Below are 16,131 nucleotides of genomic sequence, written 5' to 3'. Positions count from 1 at the left end.
GCCAGAAATGTCCAATTCCTGCGAACGGTATCGAGTTGATGTCGATGGGTTTTCACTTACACTTTCGGCAACAGCAGCAATGTTTTCGATTGAGCGCACTGGACGAACACGGGAACGCATTGTTTTATCCATTAACGAACCAGTTTCACGCACACGCTTCACAAATTTATCCATATACTGCCTAGAAGGCCCTTTATTTGGACCGAATTTCGTGCGTAATTTTCTTGCAGTTTCGTTTGAAGACTCTCCATTTTGGAAGTAAGTCTTCAGTATTTCGCAATTTTCTTCGAGCGTAAATTTAACCATTTCGTAAACTGAAAACCTTCTACAAAATAATAGACACAATGAGAATGTTACTACAGCTGTCAAACGTCAAAAAAAGGGGTATTATATATTGTATTACTTAAGATGGTACCCGGGATTGTCGAAGTAATTAAGAGTCGGCTAAAATACATATATTTAATACTCCACAGAAAGTTTTTTTACACATAACTACTCAATACTTATATTAATTCATATGACATCTTCTGTCCTCAAGAATGAAAGAATCATAATAAGAATTTGAGGGGGGAAAAAAGAATATAGCTGATGATATATGCTCAGTCATGCAATATTTCATTAATACGTCTACATTATTATTTCTTAGATCAATATATTTTTTATGATATACACCAGGAAGCACATTATACAGCACACAGTTTTTCATACATCAATAAATACATATGGACAAACTTATGGATAATACTTATGTTCACGGTGGAGTGCGTAATATTACTTTCCGTCGTAGAAAAGAGCGCAGTGATACAAATTTATTATCACGGCGGAACTAAAATTGGATCGTACATTTAATATGACTGATATTATGCATAATTGAATAGAAGCCTGTTTAGATATAGGATCCCTGTATCTGATTTACAATTTCACGTCATATGAATATTTTATCCATATAATTCCTAGAAAGACTATTGCAGAATAAGAATTGAAAAGTTTTGAAAAAGGGTCTATGTAAAAAAATCATCAAATACTTTTCTTGAAAACTATATGTGTACATCGGACGAAAGCAATTTCAAGGTCTGATAAATGCTATAAGAAAGGCATTTTAACTTGACGACAATACAAATTCCATCAAAGGAAAATAAATTTACGTAATTGGAGGGTTATAGAAAAAGAAGAATAAAAGAATCCCAAGAAGGAGTCAAATATACTGAAAAAATGGCGTTTTTTTCTCCAAAGTCCAAGTAGTAGAATTTTTGGTTTTCTTATCCCAAAATGAATCTTCAGTTAGAATAATAAAGATGGACATTTTGATTATTTGTACATAAATATAATGTCTCAAATGTACCTATTGCTTTAAGGGTTGAGACCCATCACTATATGTAATGGTATATTTAATAATATTTGTATTCCCAGAAACTTAAATTAACACTTAATTTACATTATATTGTTGTTTTTTTTCGTTGAATTTCCCTTAACCCCAAAATCCAATTAATACTTCTTTTGCATTATATTACATAGTCAAATAAAGCACCCACTCTATTTGTAGGGCCATAAATTAGCACCTCATAATAGTGGAATAGATATTTTAACCAAAATTATATATCTTTAGCTTATTAACCTTATCAGGGTGGATGTGATATTTTTGACACTTTTCAAAACATTACAAAACAACGCTTAAAATCTTTAATAAGTTATTAAATCAAAAAATTCAAAAAATATTTGAAAGGTGTGGTTTCTAGCTTCGAATTCAACTCAAAGTAGGCATCTCAGTGACGATGACCTTATCCAGCCTGGACCTGAATCTGTTGTAGGCATACTCAACCTGGTCCCTGGGCAACTCGTTAAAAATCACGACAATGTACTCCTTTAACTCAGACACCGTGTTGCACAAATTTTGGGTTATTTATTCTTTAATATTTCGAAATATGAATTAATTTCAATCACTCAACCTTCATTTATTGTTGAGTTAGTAAGAGTTAATATTTCAATGGACCATCGAGTATTTGGAAAATCAAAAATTAAATTGTTAAAAGTCTTTTTTTACATAACTTAATAGCTATGAAATAAAATATTACATCAATCAATCAGATGAGTGAATTTTCCACCAATTCACGTGTAATATTCATTCTCATAAATGGTACTATTAGAATTTATTTCTTAAACTAAACTGATCGTTTTGATAAAAGTTTTATCAAAATTAGAGTAAAAAAAAATATGTTCAAGGTAACCCATATTTTTTTATTACAAAATAAAAAGTTGTCAATATGATTTTTTTATATAACTCAATAGCTATCAAATGATGCATAATATTCATTATTCAGATGAGTGGGTTACAAACTACAATTCAAAACTCAAGGGTCTTCTTATTCGATTTTTTATCAAATGTATTATCAAAAAGAGCGCAGATTTAAAGAGTTGAATTGAGTTAAAGATCTTACAATTATTTTTGAGTTTAAAATTTATAGTTTATTTGACGATTTAAATTTTATTTTAATTGAGGGGAAAAATAAAGAAATGTAAATTTTCTATGATGTATGATGCAAATAAAGTCAGTGGAGATGCAGGCATTGCTTGTGCATCCGTTCATTACAATATAGTCCAGGCTACAATGGGCTCAGTACAATATCTTTAGGAGTGGTGCTAATCAGAAGGATTTTGCGAATGTTAAAAAAACCCGAAAATCAACATATAAATCATGAATGTTTTAAGAATGATTTGGAGGAGACCAGTTTAGCTATCATAATGTCTCATGATATAATCTAGAAGCAGCTGTGATGAGAGGGTAAGAGGAGAAGGAAATAAACAAGGGCATAGGTAAGAATTACTCCAATTTGGATCCTCAATTATACTCTAACAAGGACTTACAATTATAGTCCACATCAAATCCTCATGCTTACTATTTTATGAGTGCACACATGCTTCAATCCGATTTTTGTATGTAATAGAAAGTTCACTCCTCAGGAGATAAATGATAATGACAACAGCTGGGGAAAAGAAAGTTCACTCTTCACTTTTCCAACTCAAAAAAAAAAAAAAATAGGCGACCTAAAAAAAAGCACCCAATTTTCATTACCAAACCCAAAGACTTCTAATAGAACTGGACAAACCAGAATTTCCGTGTTTTCTTCTTCCATCTTAATTTGAATACATAAAGAGTCTGTTGTTAACATTATTTAAATCATATTTCGTGTCTCAAATGATTGGAAATTAATCCTTCTTGTGGGTTATTAGTCAATTAATGAATAGGTAAACAGATTTTTATGTTTAAAGCGGTATATATTTGGTTGCAAGTAAAGCATTTCAACCAAGGAAATTGAATGTTACCTTGAATTAAGCAATAGCAAATATGAAATAAATATTGATAATTTTGATTCTAGATATGGGTAAAAATAAGGATTGGGCTCTGCCTTCTTGCAAAAAAAGTATCTGATTTAATTATGAAACTTGATAAATTATCGAAATAATCAATACATGGACTTTTGATTACCTTTGGTGATGGACTTATGGCTAATAAAAAGTTTATTTTTAAAGAGTGAGTACTGGATAACAATTTATGAATAATCAATTCTCTCTCAATTCATTTTTAATGTTTGATTATGTGCATATATTCAAGCATATTTACAACAATTTAATTACAAGTTAATTTGCCTCAATTTCAAAGTCAATTTTGAAATTTGCAAGTACTTTTCATCGGTCTTTTATTTACTACAAAAAGGTTAATAGAAAAAAATTTATTCGTCTGATGATGGTTAGATAGTATTCAGATACATTTAATTACATAATACAGATGGATATTATGAAATCATTGGATTTCAATCATGTAAAAATGTAACAAATATTTTACTACGAAGATAATTAAATGATCAAATAAATTATAAAAGTTTTATTATTTATTCAATTAATTATATTTTAGGTAGTTAAATTTGGATATTTGAACTGTTATTTATGATAATGGATGAAAGTTTGGTTGAAATGATACATGGAAATAATTAATGGCGATTCAACATTGTTTATTAACTTTCATGTATCGTTGGAAGCTTTTTCTCAGCTTTTTATCTTCAGAACAATGGACAACAAGAAGTTGTGTTCCTTATTAGATCAATTTTGTGGAGAGAAACATTATTTTTCCAATTTTCTTTACAAAATATCAACAACAATTTTTAATAGCACAATGAAATTTTGTATATGTAATCAAAATTATACTATTTGTTCTAGCCAAAAACGGTGAGTGAGGTAATGTAAACTGCACCTCGATTTATAAAATTCTGAAATTGAGCTTTGAATCTAAATAATTTATACAACATTTTGTTTTTAAATATTATTATATATTTTTTATATTAACTAATAATAATAATTTATGAAAATTAATTTGGCTTAATTAATTATTTATCTCAAAGTTTAGAAATAAATAAATATACTAATGATGCTATAAAAACAATTCATATTATGTATAAAAGACGTAAGACTGCCTCTTTTTTTTTCATTTTTATGTCCAGTCCAGATATATAAGAAGTATTTGACTAACTATTACAACGAATAAATGCACTTTAAAAAACCCACACTTTGTATAGTTTAATGTTGATAAACATATTTTCAATGAGGCATAATTTGAATGTACAATCAAGTAATCTTCATTACTGAGTGCCGAGGGAATTTCAAGTCCGAGTTCCGAATCCGGTAAGTCGGTAATTTTTTTGCCATTGTTTAGGTTTTCCGATTGGATACTGTACTTTCAGTGGGATATACGGCTAATCAATGTGAAAATAAAAGATTAAAAAGGCATGCAAATACTCTTTAGTTTCCGAGCGTAAATTGTTCATAAATAAATGCGGACTATTCGATACCAAACTGACGGGAGCCATATTTTTTTATTAATAATATTTTAGAATACCGATGGGACAATATACTTTCAGTGGCCTAGACAGCTAATTAATGTGAAAATCAAAATCAAAAGATTAAATGTACACCCATGAAACCACTCTTTAGTTTCGTAACATAAATAAATTGTAAAATAAAAGGGAAAATTCGGCACCAGACCCACGGGAGTCATGATAAACCTATAGAGATGGAGAGCGCACTCTGTTTTTTTAAGTACAGTAGTAGACAGTCACTTAATATATATACATCGTTTAATGTTCCACAATGTCCCTAAATAAAATTATTTTCAAATCTTATTCCCATTTGAATCATTTGAAAAAATTATGTTGCTGTAACATACAAAAGGTTTAGATTTACGATATAAATCGTTATCGAATTATAAGAATGATTGAATTTGTTCTGATACCCCAATAAAGTTCTCAATATGTCCAGCGTCCCCCAAATCTCCGCAGAGAAATTGCTCAAAACATCCAGCATCCTTCTACCCCTACACAATGGGGAGCCCACACGCTGTTGATCCGACCCTGGAGCTTGGAATTTACCAATTGTGGGAGGCAAAAAGAGCCTGACATAATACTTAAAATCTTACCCCTCTCCTTCAGTTAAAAATGAATCATCTATAGTAAAAAGCTCAAAATACTTTTAATGATTAAATAAAAAGGAAAAACAACGTGATGTACACAGGTAGTAAACAAAAAACAGTCCGCTCTCCATCTCTATAGTACTCCCTGGATAAACTTTAATTAATAATTTATCATGAAATATTTTATATTAATAATAGAAAAAAAGAAGGAAGGACTCTGGACTCGCACTAAATTTAGACGAGTATTTAGAAAACATAGCAAATCCGTGAGTCCACACCCCTGGTCTTTAGGACCAGTTTGGAAGCTGTTGTAGCAGCTAATATGAGTCATATTGAATTAATTTAATATTAACTTGATTATATGATGATTGATTAAATAAAACTTTCTGTTTCTATCTCTTATTGTTCGTGAAATATATCATCAAATATTATTGTACTAATATTTCTTAAGATTTTGGTTACGCACACCGTATTTGTACATTACTCGTCTCGGTGAAAAATCTTTCTACAGGAAGAATAAATAGTATTTTATGGTTGCATTTACATATGTATTTAAAATGTCAAAATCAGGTCATTTTACCAATTCCAATAACAAAGTAATAATAATAAAATCGATTATATATCTTGTTTTTTACCTCAATTGTGTAAAAGAAGAAAACATTTTCTATAAATATAATAATATATACCTTTGATAATGGCTTAATAGTGTTTCGACAGCCTTCAATAAAGAATTTTGTTTTCTTTCCATTGTTTTTTTAAGACAACAAAAAGTTTCGTTTATATTATATAAATAACTTTTTTATTTTTTATGTCGAGATAAAAAAGTTTGGTTCTTTAAAATTGTGTGTAGCTTCAAGCCAACACATATATGTATAAACATCCATTCGAAAAAGAAAAAGCTTAATTAAATGGGAGCAATGAAATATAAAAAGTTTATTAATTGTTAGTGTGTGTGTGCGTGTATGCTTAGTTAAGTCAATAACGTCAAAGTCCCAGTGTAAATATTGGTAATATAAAATTTCTTAATGAATTAATATTTTCTGCTTCGTTGGCAAAATATTTATTGTTTGTTTTTTTGTCCATTTTATTTGCTCTTAACTAAAAGTAAAATTATTACCATTTGGTACTCCTATATGGGGAATAAACTTCGACTCTCAACTTTCGTTCGTGAATAATGGATACGATCAATAGAAATCACGCTTCAAGGAATATTAAGAACGCATGGCAATGGAGAATTTATTTCATTAAACTACAATGAAGGAAGAGTTACTTATTGAAGAGTAGAAAAGTTTCGAGAGAAAGAGAAGCAGAGTTCGAATTGAGTCCTGGAATTCTATGAAGTCAAAGGGAAATTCTCCTTTCATTCTCTAACTCTGAACAACGTAAACTAATACTTGGAGTGGAATGTGTTCATTCCCAAAAAGAGAGTCGTGAATTTGGACATCTCATTTAACAAGAATAAAGTATACAATCTGATTACTTTTTATGAAAGTATGAGCACATAAATGGTGCCAGTGAGAGAAGGCAGAATCTTATAAAAAAAAGTCAAATATAAATGGGGAAAATATATTGCAAAATTCTACCGCGAAGAAAACGTAAATGTCCTTTCTGATTAGTAAATGCCGTTGTGTACAAACGGTTTATTAATTGAAGTTTTGCTAGTTCGTGATTATTTATTTCTACCTGTGATTTTTTATTCATTTTTTTTTCAAAAAAGAACTTAAATAATCACAAATATGACATACTAAAGGTAGTACTTGGCATTTCCCGGATTAATTAAGTATTGTCTAAAAGAAAAATGTAACTTTAATAATATAGAAAATAACTCCCCAAAAAATTATTAAGGCTGATTCATTCATAAAAAACTAAGAATGTTTTTCCCATGGGCCTTTCTGGTATAACCCCAAAAAACCCTTTATAAAATGAGCGTAGTATCTTCTCACTACTTATTTACTTATGTAGATGATAGGTAGAGCAATTTTTACATCAAGGAAAAACTAGAACAAACCTTGCTAAATATACTCATAGTAGGTTTATTGAGAGGTTTTTCATGAGCATACTCATACGTAACTACACAATACTTATATCAATCCCAATGGCTCCAAGTCCGAAGATTCTAAAAGTCTACACAAGAGGGTCATACACCTCATTGTTCTTCAATTCCTCCTTTATCCAATAATGTAGCTATGTTGATTACTTACTTAACAGATTTAATCTTCCCTGCGATTTTGTGATTAGACATTGGGAATTTGCACTTTAATTAATTTTTCAATTAGCTTATAAGGAATACAAGTCTTTTAAGTCTAACCTTCGTTTTAGGTCTATGTTTAGTTGGGGCCCATAGCCCCATGAAGTCATCATCTGTGAAATGGAGGCTGCAGATTTTTGAATTCTTAGTTATTGTCTAAATTGTCTGTTGGCTTTTTTTCCCCACTTTGATTGGAGGTCTTGATTAGGGGGCACATTGAAGCCTGGGAATCTGTGAAAACTGATGCCAGAGTTTTTGGAAGTGCCAGCATCCAGGGGAACGAATTTCCACCTCATTTTCTTCGAAGTAACAATGATTCGATAATCACATTAATTGTAGTTAGTACTTTTTATCAATACTAAAAGAAACGAGCTAAATATCTAGGCCATCTTCTGATACCGGCGTGCGTTTCTTATTCTTTGAGAGCAGTCCAGATGAATTAAAAGCGACCTTGTCTTAACATATAATGAGTTGCATCAAATGCTATTTAAAAAGAGATTTTTGCAGTTGTTACCTGAAGGTGCTCCCTGCCTTAATATATATTTTTACTTACAAAAGCTGTCATAATTATTCTTATATTCTTTTTCATCATCAACACGCCGTCATAAAGTCAATGGAGTCCAAAAGTAAATCAGTGTTGTCAAAGATTGAGGAAGAACTTTTGGGAAAGGATATCTTACCTTAGACGAGACTACAGATAGATCCAGACTTTATTTATTTTTCGGAGAATGAGGACTTGTACTGGGAACCCGAAAAACCCACAGCATGATGACTCAGACTTGACCTAAACAATGCAATATGGACTCAAATACAGTTCTGAATATTGGATCTTTACTCTTTTCTTTAATTATATTTGGTATTTACTATTTAGAATGAGTAATTAATAATTATTCGTAGAGTATAAAGAGGATATATAAAGAAGATGCAAAATAAGTAATGGGGAATAAGAATTTTAGTAGATATGAGTATATTATAATATTTTAATATTTAGTTCCTTATATTGATTGTACTATGTAGGTTTGATTGATGATAACCTCGACAAAAATTGTAGAGGCCTCATTCATCAGTACATATTTAAGTTGTGCGTACAAGTTTCACTATAAAAATGTTTCATATACTGTGAATGGATGACGTTATTACTGTTGACTTATTGATTAAATTACTATTTTCCTCCATACCATTGAGACTGGATTGAAGTGCTCCGCGTAGTAATCAATTGTTTTTGATCACTAGAATTAAGAAACAAAAATTTTACTTTACTTGGTATTTTCGAAGTAATTCGAAGAGAGTGTTTCTATTCTGTTCAGAAAATGAGAGAGTCAAGTGACATTTAATTTTGCTCGAAGTTTTTGACTGATTTTATAAAATAAGCTGTCCCATCGATAATGAAAATCTTTAGTCTCTTGCCACAGAAATTTGGGCCAAAAATGGTGTTAAGACTTTTGACTTCAGTTCTTCTACTGTCACCCTTCTTAACATCTTTCAAGTTTATTCAATATAGGCAAACTAACAATGACCAGATAGAATACCAATCAATATTACAGTCCTTGATCATAGTTTCGTTCAAGAGAAAAGGATTATCATTTCCTACAAATTTTTTCGTAATCTTTAACTTTCTTCTACTTTACTTAGGGACTCCAATTATTTTGCGAAGGTGTAGCCAAAAGAAATGGCTTTGCCAGTATAAATTTTTATAAATTTTACGAGATTTAGATGGCTATCAATATGGAGTGAGAAATTGCTGAAGACATGCATCTTGTTCATATCTGACATAAAATTAGAAGCATCAGGATTGGATTCAATTATATACTTTGAATAAAGCTTCAAGTTATTATTGTCAATATAGTTTTTCTTATACTGTTGAAATGCAAATTTTCTAAAGGCTTAGATCCCAAAACTACAAAGGCCAAGTGACAAAAATCTTGAAGCCTGACCATAAATCTATACTTTTTCTCCTTCTTTATCATTGTAAAAGGAATTAAAATGATATATAAAAACTATAAAATGAAAATTAATGTTAAAAAATAATTGTTATATTTATTTTTTCTTGCTACATGCATAATATTATATTTAAAACATGTTAGGATTCTTCTTGAGAAGAGTATGTAATATTGTAGGTCCAATGCATTTCAGAATAAATACAATTAAAAGAATAAACTACCTATAATATACGTGTTATATTTTATAGAAATGGAAATGTGTATAAATTATATCTTAGATTAAGGAAATCATACAATAAAATTAACATAAGTTTTTATTTTTAAATTTGGCATCCTTTTTTATTAGATTTTTAATCAAACTTCGTTAATATCCATATTAATTATACATTTTAAACAATTTGAGTTGTCTTTTTTGGGGGGGTTTTAATGATGAAAATAGAATTATTCTTCGACGTTCTACATAATATCGAATCCGATGATTGGCAATAATAATTTTTTAATTAGGAAGGTAATAGGATTTCAATATATAGAGGACATGGTAGTTTAATATTGTAATATCAAGGATCCATATCGTCTACTCTTCTCATACCTTTATTGATAGTTTTACCATTTTAGGACATAAATGATCTAGGATTGAATTCTTTTCTTCAAATTTGAATATTTGGTAAGTCATTCAACCTTGATAAGAACTGAGGGAGATAATGGATTAATATTATAACCATTCTGAACTATATAACATTGGATGGAAGGTTATAAAAGATGGAAATGATAAAAAGTCCTTGTTGGACTAAGACTAGAGTTTAGTATTGACTTCAAAGTAATTCCTACTAATGTTTCTACTATATAATATGGGGTAGGATTTGTGTTTATTTTCTTTCCTACCCTCTGAGGAATATTTACAGCTAATCCAGTACACGTCATGACAGCTAAACTACTCTTCTCCAAAATATTATTCGATTGTCAGGGGTACCACGTTAATTTTTGGCTTGTTTTTTAGCATACCACTGGATACCATTATTTTCACTCTGCATATAATGAAAAAATACACAGGCCTACACTAGTTCATTATTACGACTACATTGTTATTTCTCGGTTCAAAATATTATTATGCATATATGCACTATAAATAACGCATCCCGTGACTATTTTTCATATACACAGACAAACTTTGCTTTATTAATATAGATAATTGTTTAAAAAAGCTTTTTTATAATAATAGCAAACATTAATTTTGGATAGCATCATTGTCTGGACAAATGTTCTACTGTTCTCATTTTTAGTTATCATTTATGATATATTTATACATAAATAAAAGCAATGTTATAACTTATATTGAGTACTTAATGAGCACTTTATAGCACAATAAATGATTTGTAGTATGATTAAACCAATTATCTAAAATGAAAATCTTTTTTTTTCCTGAAAAATATGATGACAACGGATTTAAGAAAATATTTATATAAGCTCTATAGTATTAATAAATCCAACAATGGATGAGTGTATATTTTTATCATCAAAAATCTATTTTCTTATGTACTATGTATACGTCTATAATAACTCTCATTCTCAAGAGATAATGTCTCATTTAGTCAATTCATTATTAGCTTTCAAATATATATAGTTGCTTATTTTACATATTATTTGCCAGTATTGTTCTTTCCCCTTAATTGATGTTCACTAAAAGGGATTGGCTCAAACTTTGTCAACAACACTTTTCTATTGATGTTAATGAGCCTTTTAACTTTTATAATACTCCGAATGAACATACTTGATTAGATAAAAGAAAATGTGTTCCTCATACATTATACTTGTGGTATATTGCTTAAGAAAATAAGAAGCAATTATGCGACGGTTTTTGGCTTAAAACTTGTGAGCTATGAAACAACATTCAGATCTTTGAACGCCCGAAGGCTCTAATCCACATTTACTATTAGTATGTAAGCTATATAACAGGAAAAAGATCTTTAAAATTTTCAATTTCTGTAAATATATAGATGGAAATTAATGCAATCAATAAAAAATATTCAAGCATTCAAAAGATAAAATATTTTTTAAATTATCTTGAATACAATTCATACAAAAATTAAGTATTTCTAAGATAATATTCTTTGAGTACTTTTTTTATTTCATTATATCGAGTGGTCCATTAAAATCTGAACGCTTTGAATTTTAAACTTCAACAAAATATAATTTAATAATTAATAATAAATTTCAACAAAACTAACAATATAAATAGATGTGTGTTTGAGCACTCTTAATCATTAATGTAGCCGACCTAAGCGGCAATGATCGCTTCCAGGCGGTAGAGGGCCTGGCATCTGCTGCAGATGTAGTCCTCTATCATGGCATCCCAATGGCGGCTGACAGTGACTTTGAAGGCCTCTATGAACCCCAAAATATGTAGTCAAGGGGTTGGTATCCGGCCTGTATAGGGACAAAAAGTGTTAAAAGATTTGAAAAGTACTCAAAAGACTCATTCAAAACTAATTCAAAAGAGTCTTGCAACGGAAGAGATTGGTTTCTTTCATTGCTGGTGTCAAAAGTGGCCTCTCCAGACCCACAATGCTCTTTCCAACCATTTTTTATAGCCCTCTGGATTGTCTAATGTGAAAGTCCTCTCTCGTTTGGAACCTTATGAACTTGAAGGGATTGGCTTGAGCTGTTTTCTTTAACTTATCCGTATCCTGTTTGGACTTTTTGACAGAGCCATTCTCCCCCTTTAACGTTTTAAACTTGCTGACGGCGTGAACAGTGGTCTTGGAGACACACAACTGCTTGAAGTGTGCGAATGGAAATTTTTTGTTCACGTTCAAGTGTCATTTTTTCGACTTTTGTGTAAACCTAGAAAATTCGGATTTGTTTGTGTTTTGTAACTAATTATTTATGCTGTAATATATCAAAATATGAATTAATTTCAATCCTTCCTTAACGATTGAATTAATAAGTGTTCAGATTTTAATGGACCACCTGGTAGTATAGCTGAAACTGAATAATTAAACTTATTTTACAACTTGAAAAGATTTGCTACCAACAAAAAGTTGGATTTTTGTATAATTTTTTGGGTTTTTTTGGGAAAATGTTTCGAACTTAAATGTAATTAAGTTAATTATTTGGCTATTTGTAAGAAGTAATAGATATATTTAAGGGATGAAATTTCCAGAAATTAAATATAGATAAGTCGATTATCGGGGTTAATCTTCCTACCTCCAAAATATTTATCACTAACTAAAATGAGTTAAATAATCGACTTAATTACATTTAATTTCAAAAAAAAAATCGAAATTATAATCCAAATTTCTGATTTTTTTTAAAGTTCAATTGCCAAACCCACTACGATTGGAAATTTTCATGATCATTTTCGTGTTCTATGGCTTAAATAAGAATAATAAATGTGGGGTTTAGCCAGTGGGCGAGAATCCTGTTGCATAAAGAATTACTTCAGTAGTCGATATTAGCCAAATATTCATAACTGCAATCGATATTGGTCCATTTGTTTTCTTTTCATAGGTTTTAAATGGTTTTAAAAGGGAATATAATTTTTTTAAACTGATAAATTATGAAATTTAAAAATATTTAGCATATTTTTATAGATTGAAACTTATATAAAAAATTATTTTGAACTGTTTTTTCATGAAGAATGACTAGATTACTATTGCAACAAGGCTTCCAGTGACTAATAGGGGTCATTGGAATGGAACTGAAGAATATTTTAAAAAATGTTGATAAAATCTTAACGAGATATTCAGAATTGGTATAGGAAAGGCAGACGTACTTATAGCTAGAGATTACATTTTTGTAAGGAAAAAAAGAGCATGAGGAGAAGGCGGGAGCGAGACATATGGTACTCCTGAATTAATACACTTGTTAATATCAGCTGCCTGTTAGACGTATAGAAAAGTAATTTCCGCTAGAAAAAGGAGAACCTTCTATATTTAATACAGCATTGGTACATAGAAAATATCATAATTATATTTAAATTCATATTTATTTATTTAATTATGCATTTTTGAACTAATTTACACTAAATATAGGGGATAATTTTTACTTAAGAGAGAGAATTAAACACCGCGGCAACCTATTAAATTATGAACAAAAAAGAAGAAAAGGCAAATGCAAGAATGTAAGTTCTAATTATATATAATCTTCGCCACCTCAATTTTGGCATCCAGAAGGTCTGAGGAGGATGCAGAAAGGACAGGAGATTCGGAATATGCAGGAAAACATCCCACAACCTTTCTATTTAATTACATAATGAGCATTTGTTATCAGTCCATGTTTTGCTTCCAATCCCTGTACAATTATTTTACGAGTACTAACTAGGTTATTTTTCTTTATAAGTTTTTAGTCATTTTGTCACAAAAATGAATGACAATTTATGAGTAGAAATAGAACAATCCCCAGACATTTAATTCCATTTTGAATATTTAGTGAGGTCATACAGTTTATGTTTATAAAATAGTTTGTAGTTTTTGTGTAATGTTGTACGGAGCACTTGGCAGTCGGCACTGAAGATCGCCTGTGATGGATGGGATATGATTTATGATGTTTATGGATTAAAAATGAGGCCATCAACAATCTTTAATTTTGGGTGGGAATGGAATATGTTGATATTATTGATACATTAAGGAGATAACCCGCCATTACTTACTACTAAAATATAATTATGATCCGTAGCTCTCAATTTGCTATTTTTGTTGACTTGTTATTCATTTTAAACGGGCACAATTATCGTAGTTTTCCTCAAACTTATTTTCTATTCCATAGAAATAGAAAACTGATTGATAAGACATGGTGTTTCTTTTAATGCAATCAAGAATAATGGAAAAAAATGTTTTTATTGTAAAATAATGTTATTTTTAGACAAATGGAGCTACTTAATCCTTTTATCCAAAGGCACAATATCCCTCTATTGTGTTTTCTAATGGTGTTTGTTCCTATTTTATTCATTTACTATTGAGAAGATTTTCATTTTAAAAACAGCTATAAGATCGAGTCAATCTTTTTATTCTTAAAGATGCTTATATGATTATTTTTTAGAATACATCCACATAACATAAATATAAATAAATTTTATTCGAAATATCAAACTTTATGTGAGGTGTAAAATACATTTCAATTTTAAAACTAAAAGCCAATTATATTTTGTATCAAGGAATTGTTTATTTTGAGAAAATATTTGTTTGTTCCACTCTTTTTTATTGTTTGCTTTCACAAATGTATGCTTCAAAACATTTTATTTTTTTACAATTAACTTCCGCATGTCTATGTATACTTTATCCCCATTCTTTACACGCCTTCAATGGTCTTCAATGAGAGACCATATGTTCTGTCCTTATTCGAGCTTTTATTAAACAATATAAAGTGTTGTTTTGTTGTTGTTGTTTTTTTGTCTTTTTTAACTCACTCTTTTAGCTAATTTGAATGAATAAATGTCTTTTTAACAGTTTTCCATTTTCCTTATAATTCAGAAGGCTTCTAATTTAAGGATCTATCTGACATGTCAAATCGACCAGCGCATGTAACTACACTCTCTCATATTTGAATGATTTTTGGCTCACAAGCTCAAATTCATGAGTAAATCAAGTGTGCAAAACTTGAGTACATAATTCTTAGTCATTTATAAGAATTGGATACTCGTCACAGTCCCTTTTTGGACCAAAATTCTCAGCATTGCATTAATGTCTTATTACCTTACACCTATATATATATCCTTCTATATCTGACCTATATCCTTGTATCTTTTTTTTTTTTTTTTTTTCCAAAAAGAGCTTACCTCTTAAAATTTGGTACTAAAGTATTTTGAAGTTTGATAATTCCAAAAATAACGACGAAAGTAGAATATTTAGATGTCTTGAAAAAGAATAAAAAAATTGCCCAATTCTTATGAATATGAAACTTTGGCAACGAGCTTTACATATGTAGGGGTATCACTGAGCCAAAAATCATGCTGGATTTTTATCATAGCTCTGAGGGTGGGATCTCAAAGTTAAGATGCTTTTCTCCGGAAATTTAGTCAATTTTACTTACGTGTTTTTTCTCGTAAGCTTATTTTATGACTTAAATAGACTGGCAAAAGAAAACTGAACTACAATCATTCATAACTATTGATTAGAAGTTGACAAATTTCAAAAAATATGAGTTGGTCATAGGCAATCACTTGTTTATAAAGCTGGACATAATTTTAAAATAGTTTGTTCATTCTTTTTTAGACTTATAACTGTTGTCCTGTCGCTCTTCTGGAACCTGTTATCACAATGGCGTCCCTCACCCCTTTTTAAGGTGTCTCGGATTCCCCAAATGTTTCTAAATCCATTTTCCTCCTCCAAATAAATCATATATATTTTTTTAAAATAAACATATTTATTTCAGTATTTATATTGCTGTCTTGATAATTTTTGGGACTAAGCCCCCCCCCCAATGAGGAAATCTAGCATCACTAACGATCACACATATAACATGGGTATTAGGAACCCAACAAGCATCAT

This window comes from Lepeophtheirus salmonis, chromosome 13, assembly GCF_016086655.4.
Source record: "Lepeophtheirus salmonis chromosome 13, UVic_Lsal_1.4, whole genome shotgun sequence".
Lineage (NCBI taxonomy): Eukaryota > Metazoa > Arthropoda > Copepoda > Siphonostomatoida > Caligidae > Lepeophtheirus > Lepeophtheirus salmonis.
This window is presented reverse-complemented; position numbering follows the sequence as displayed.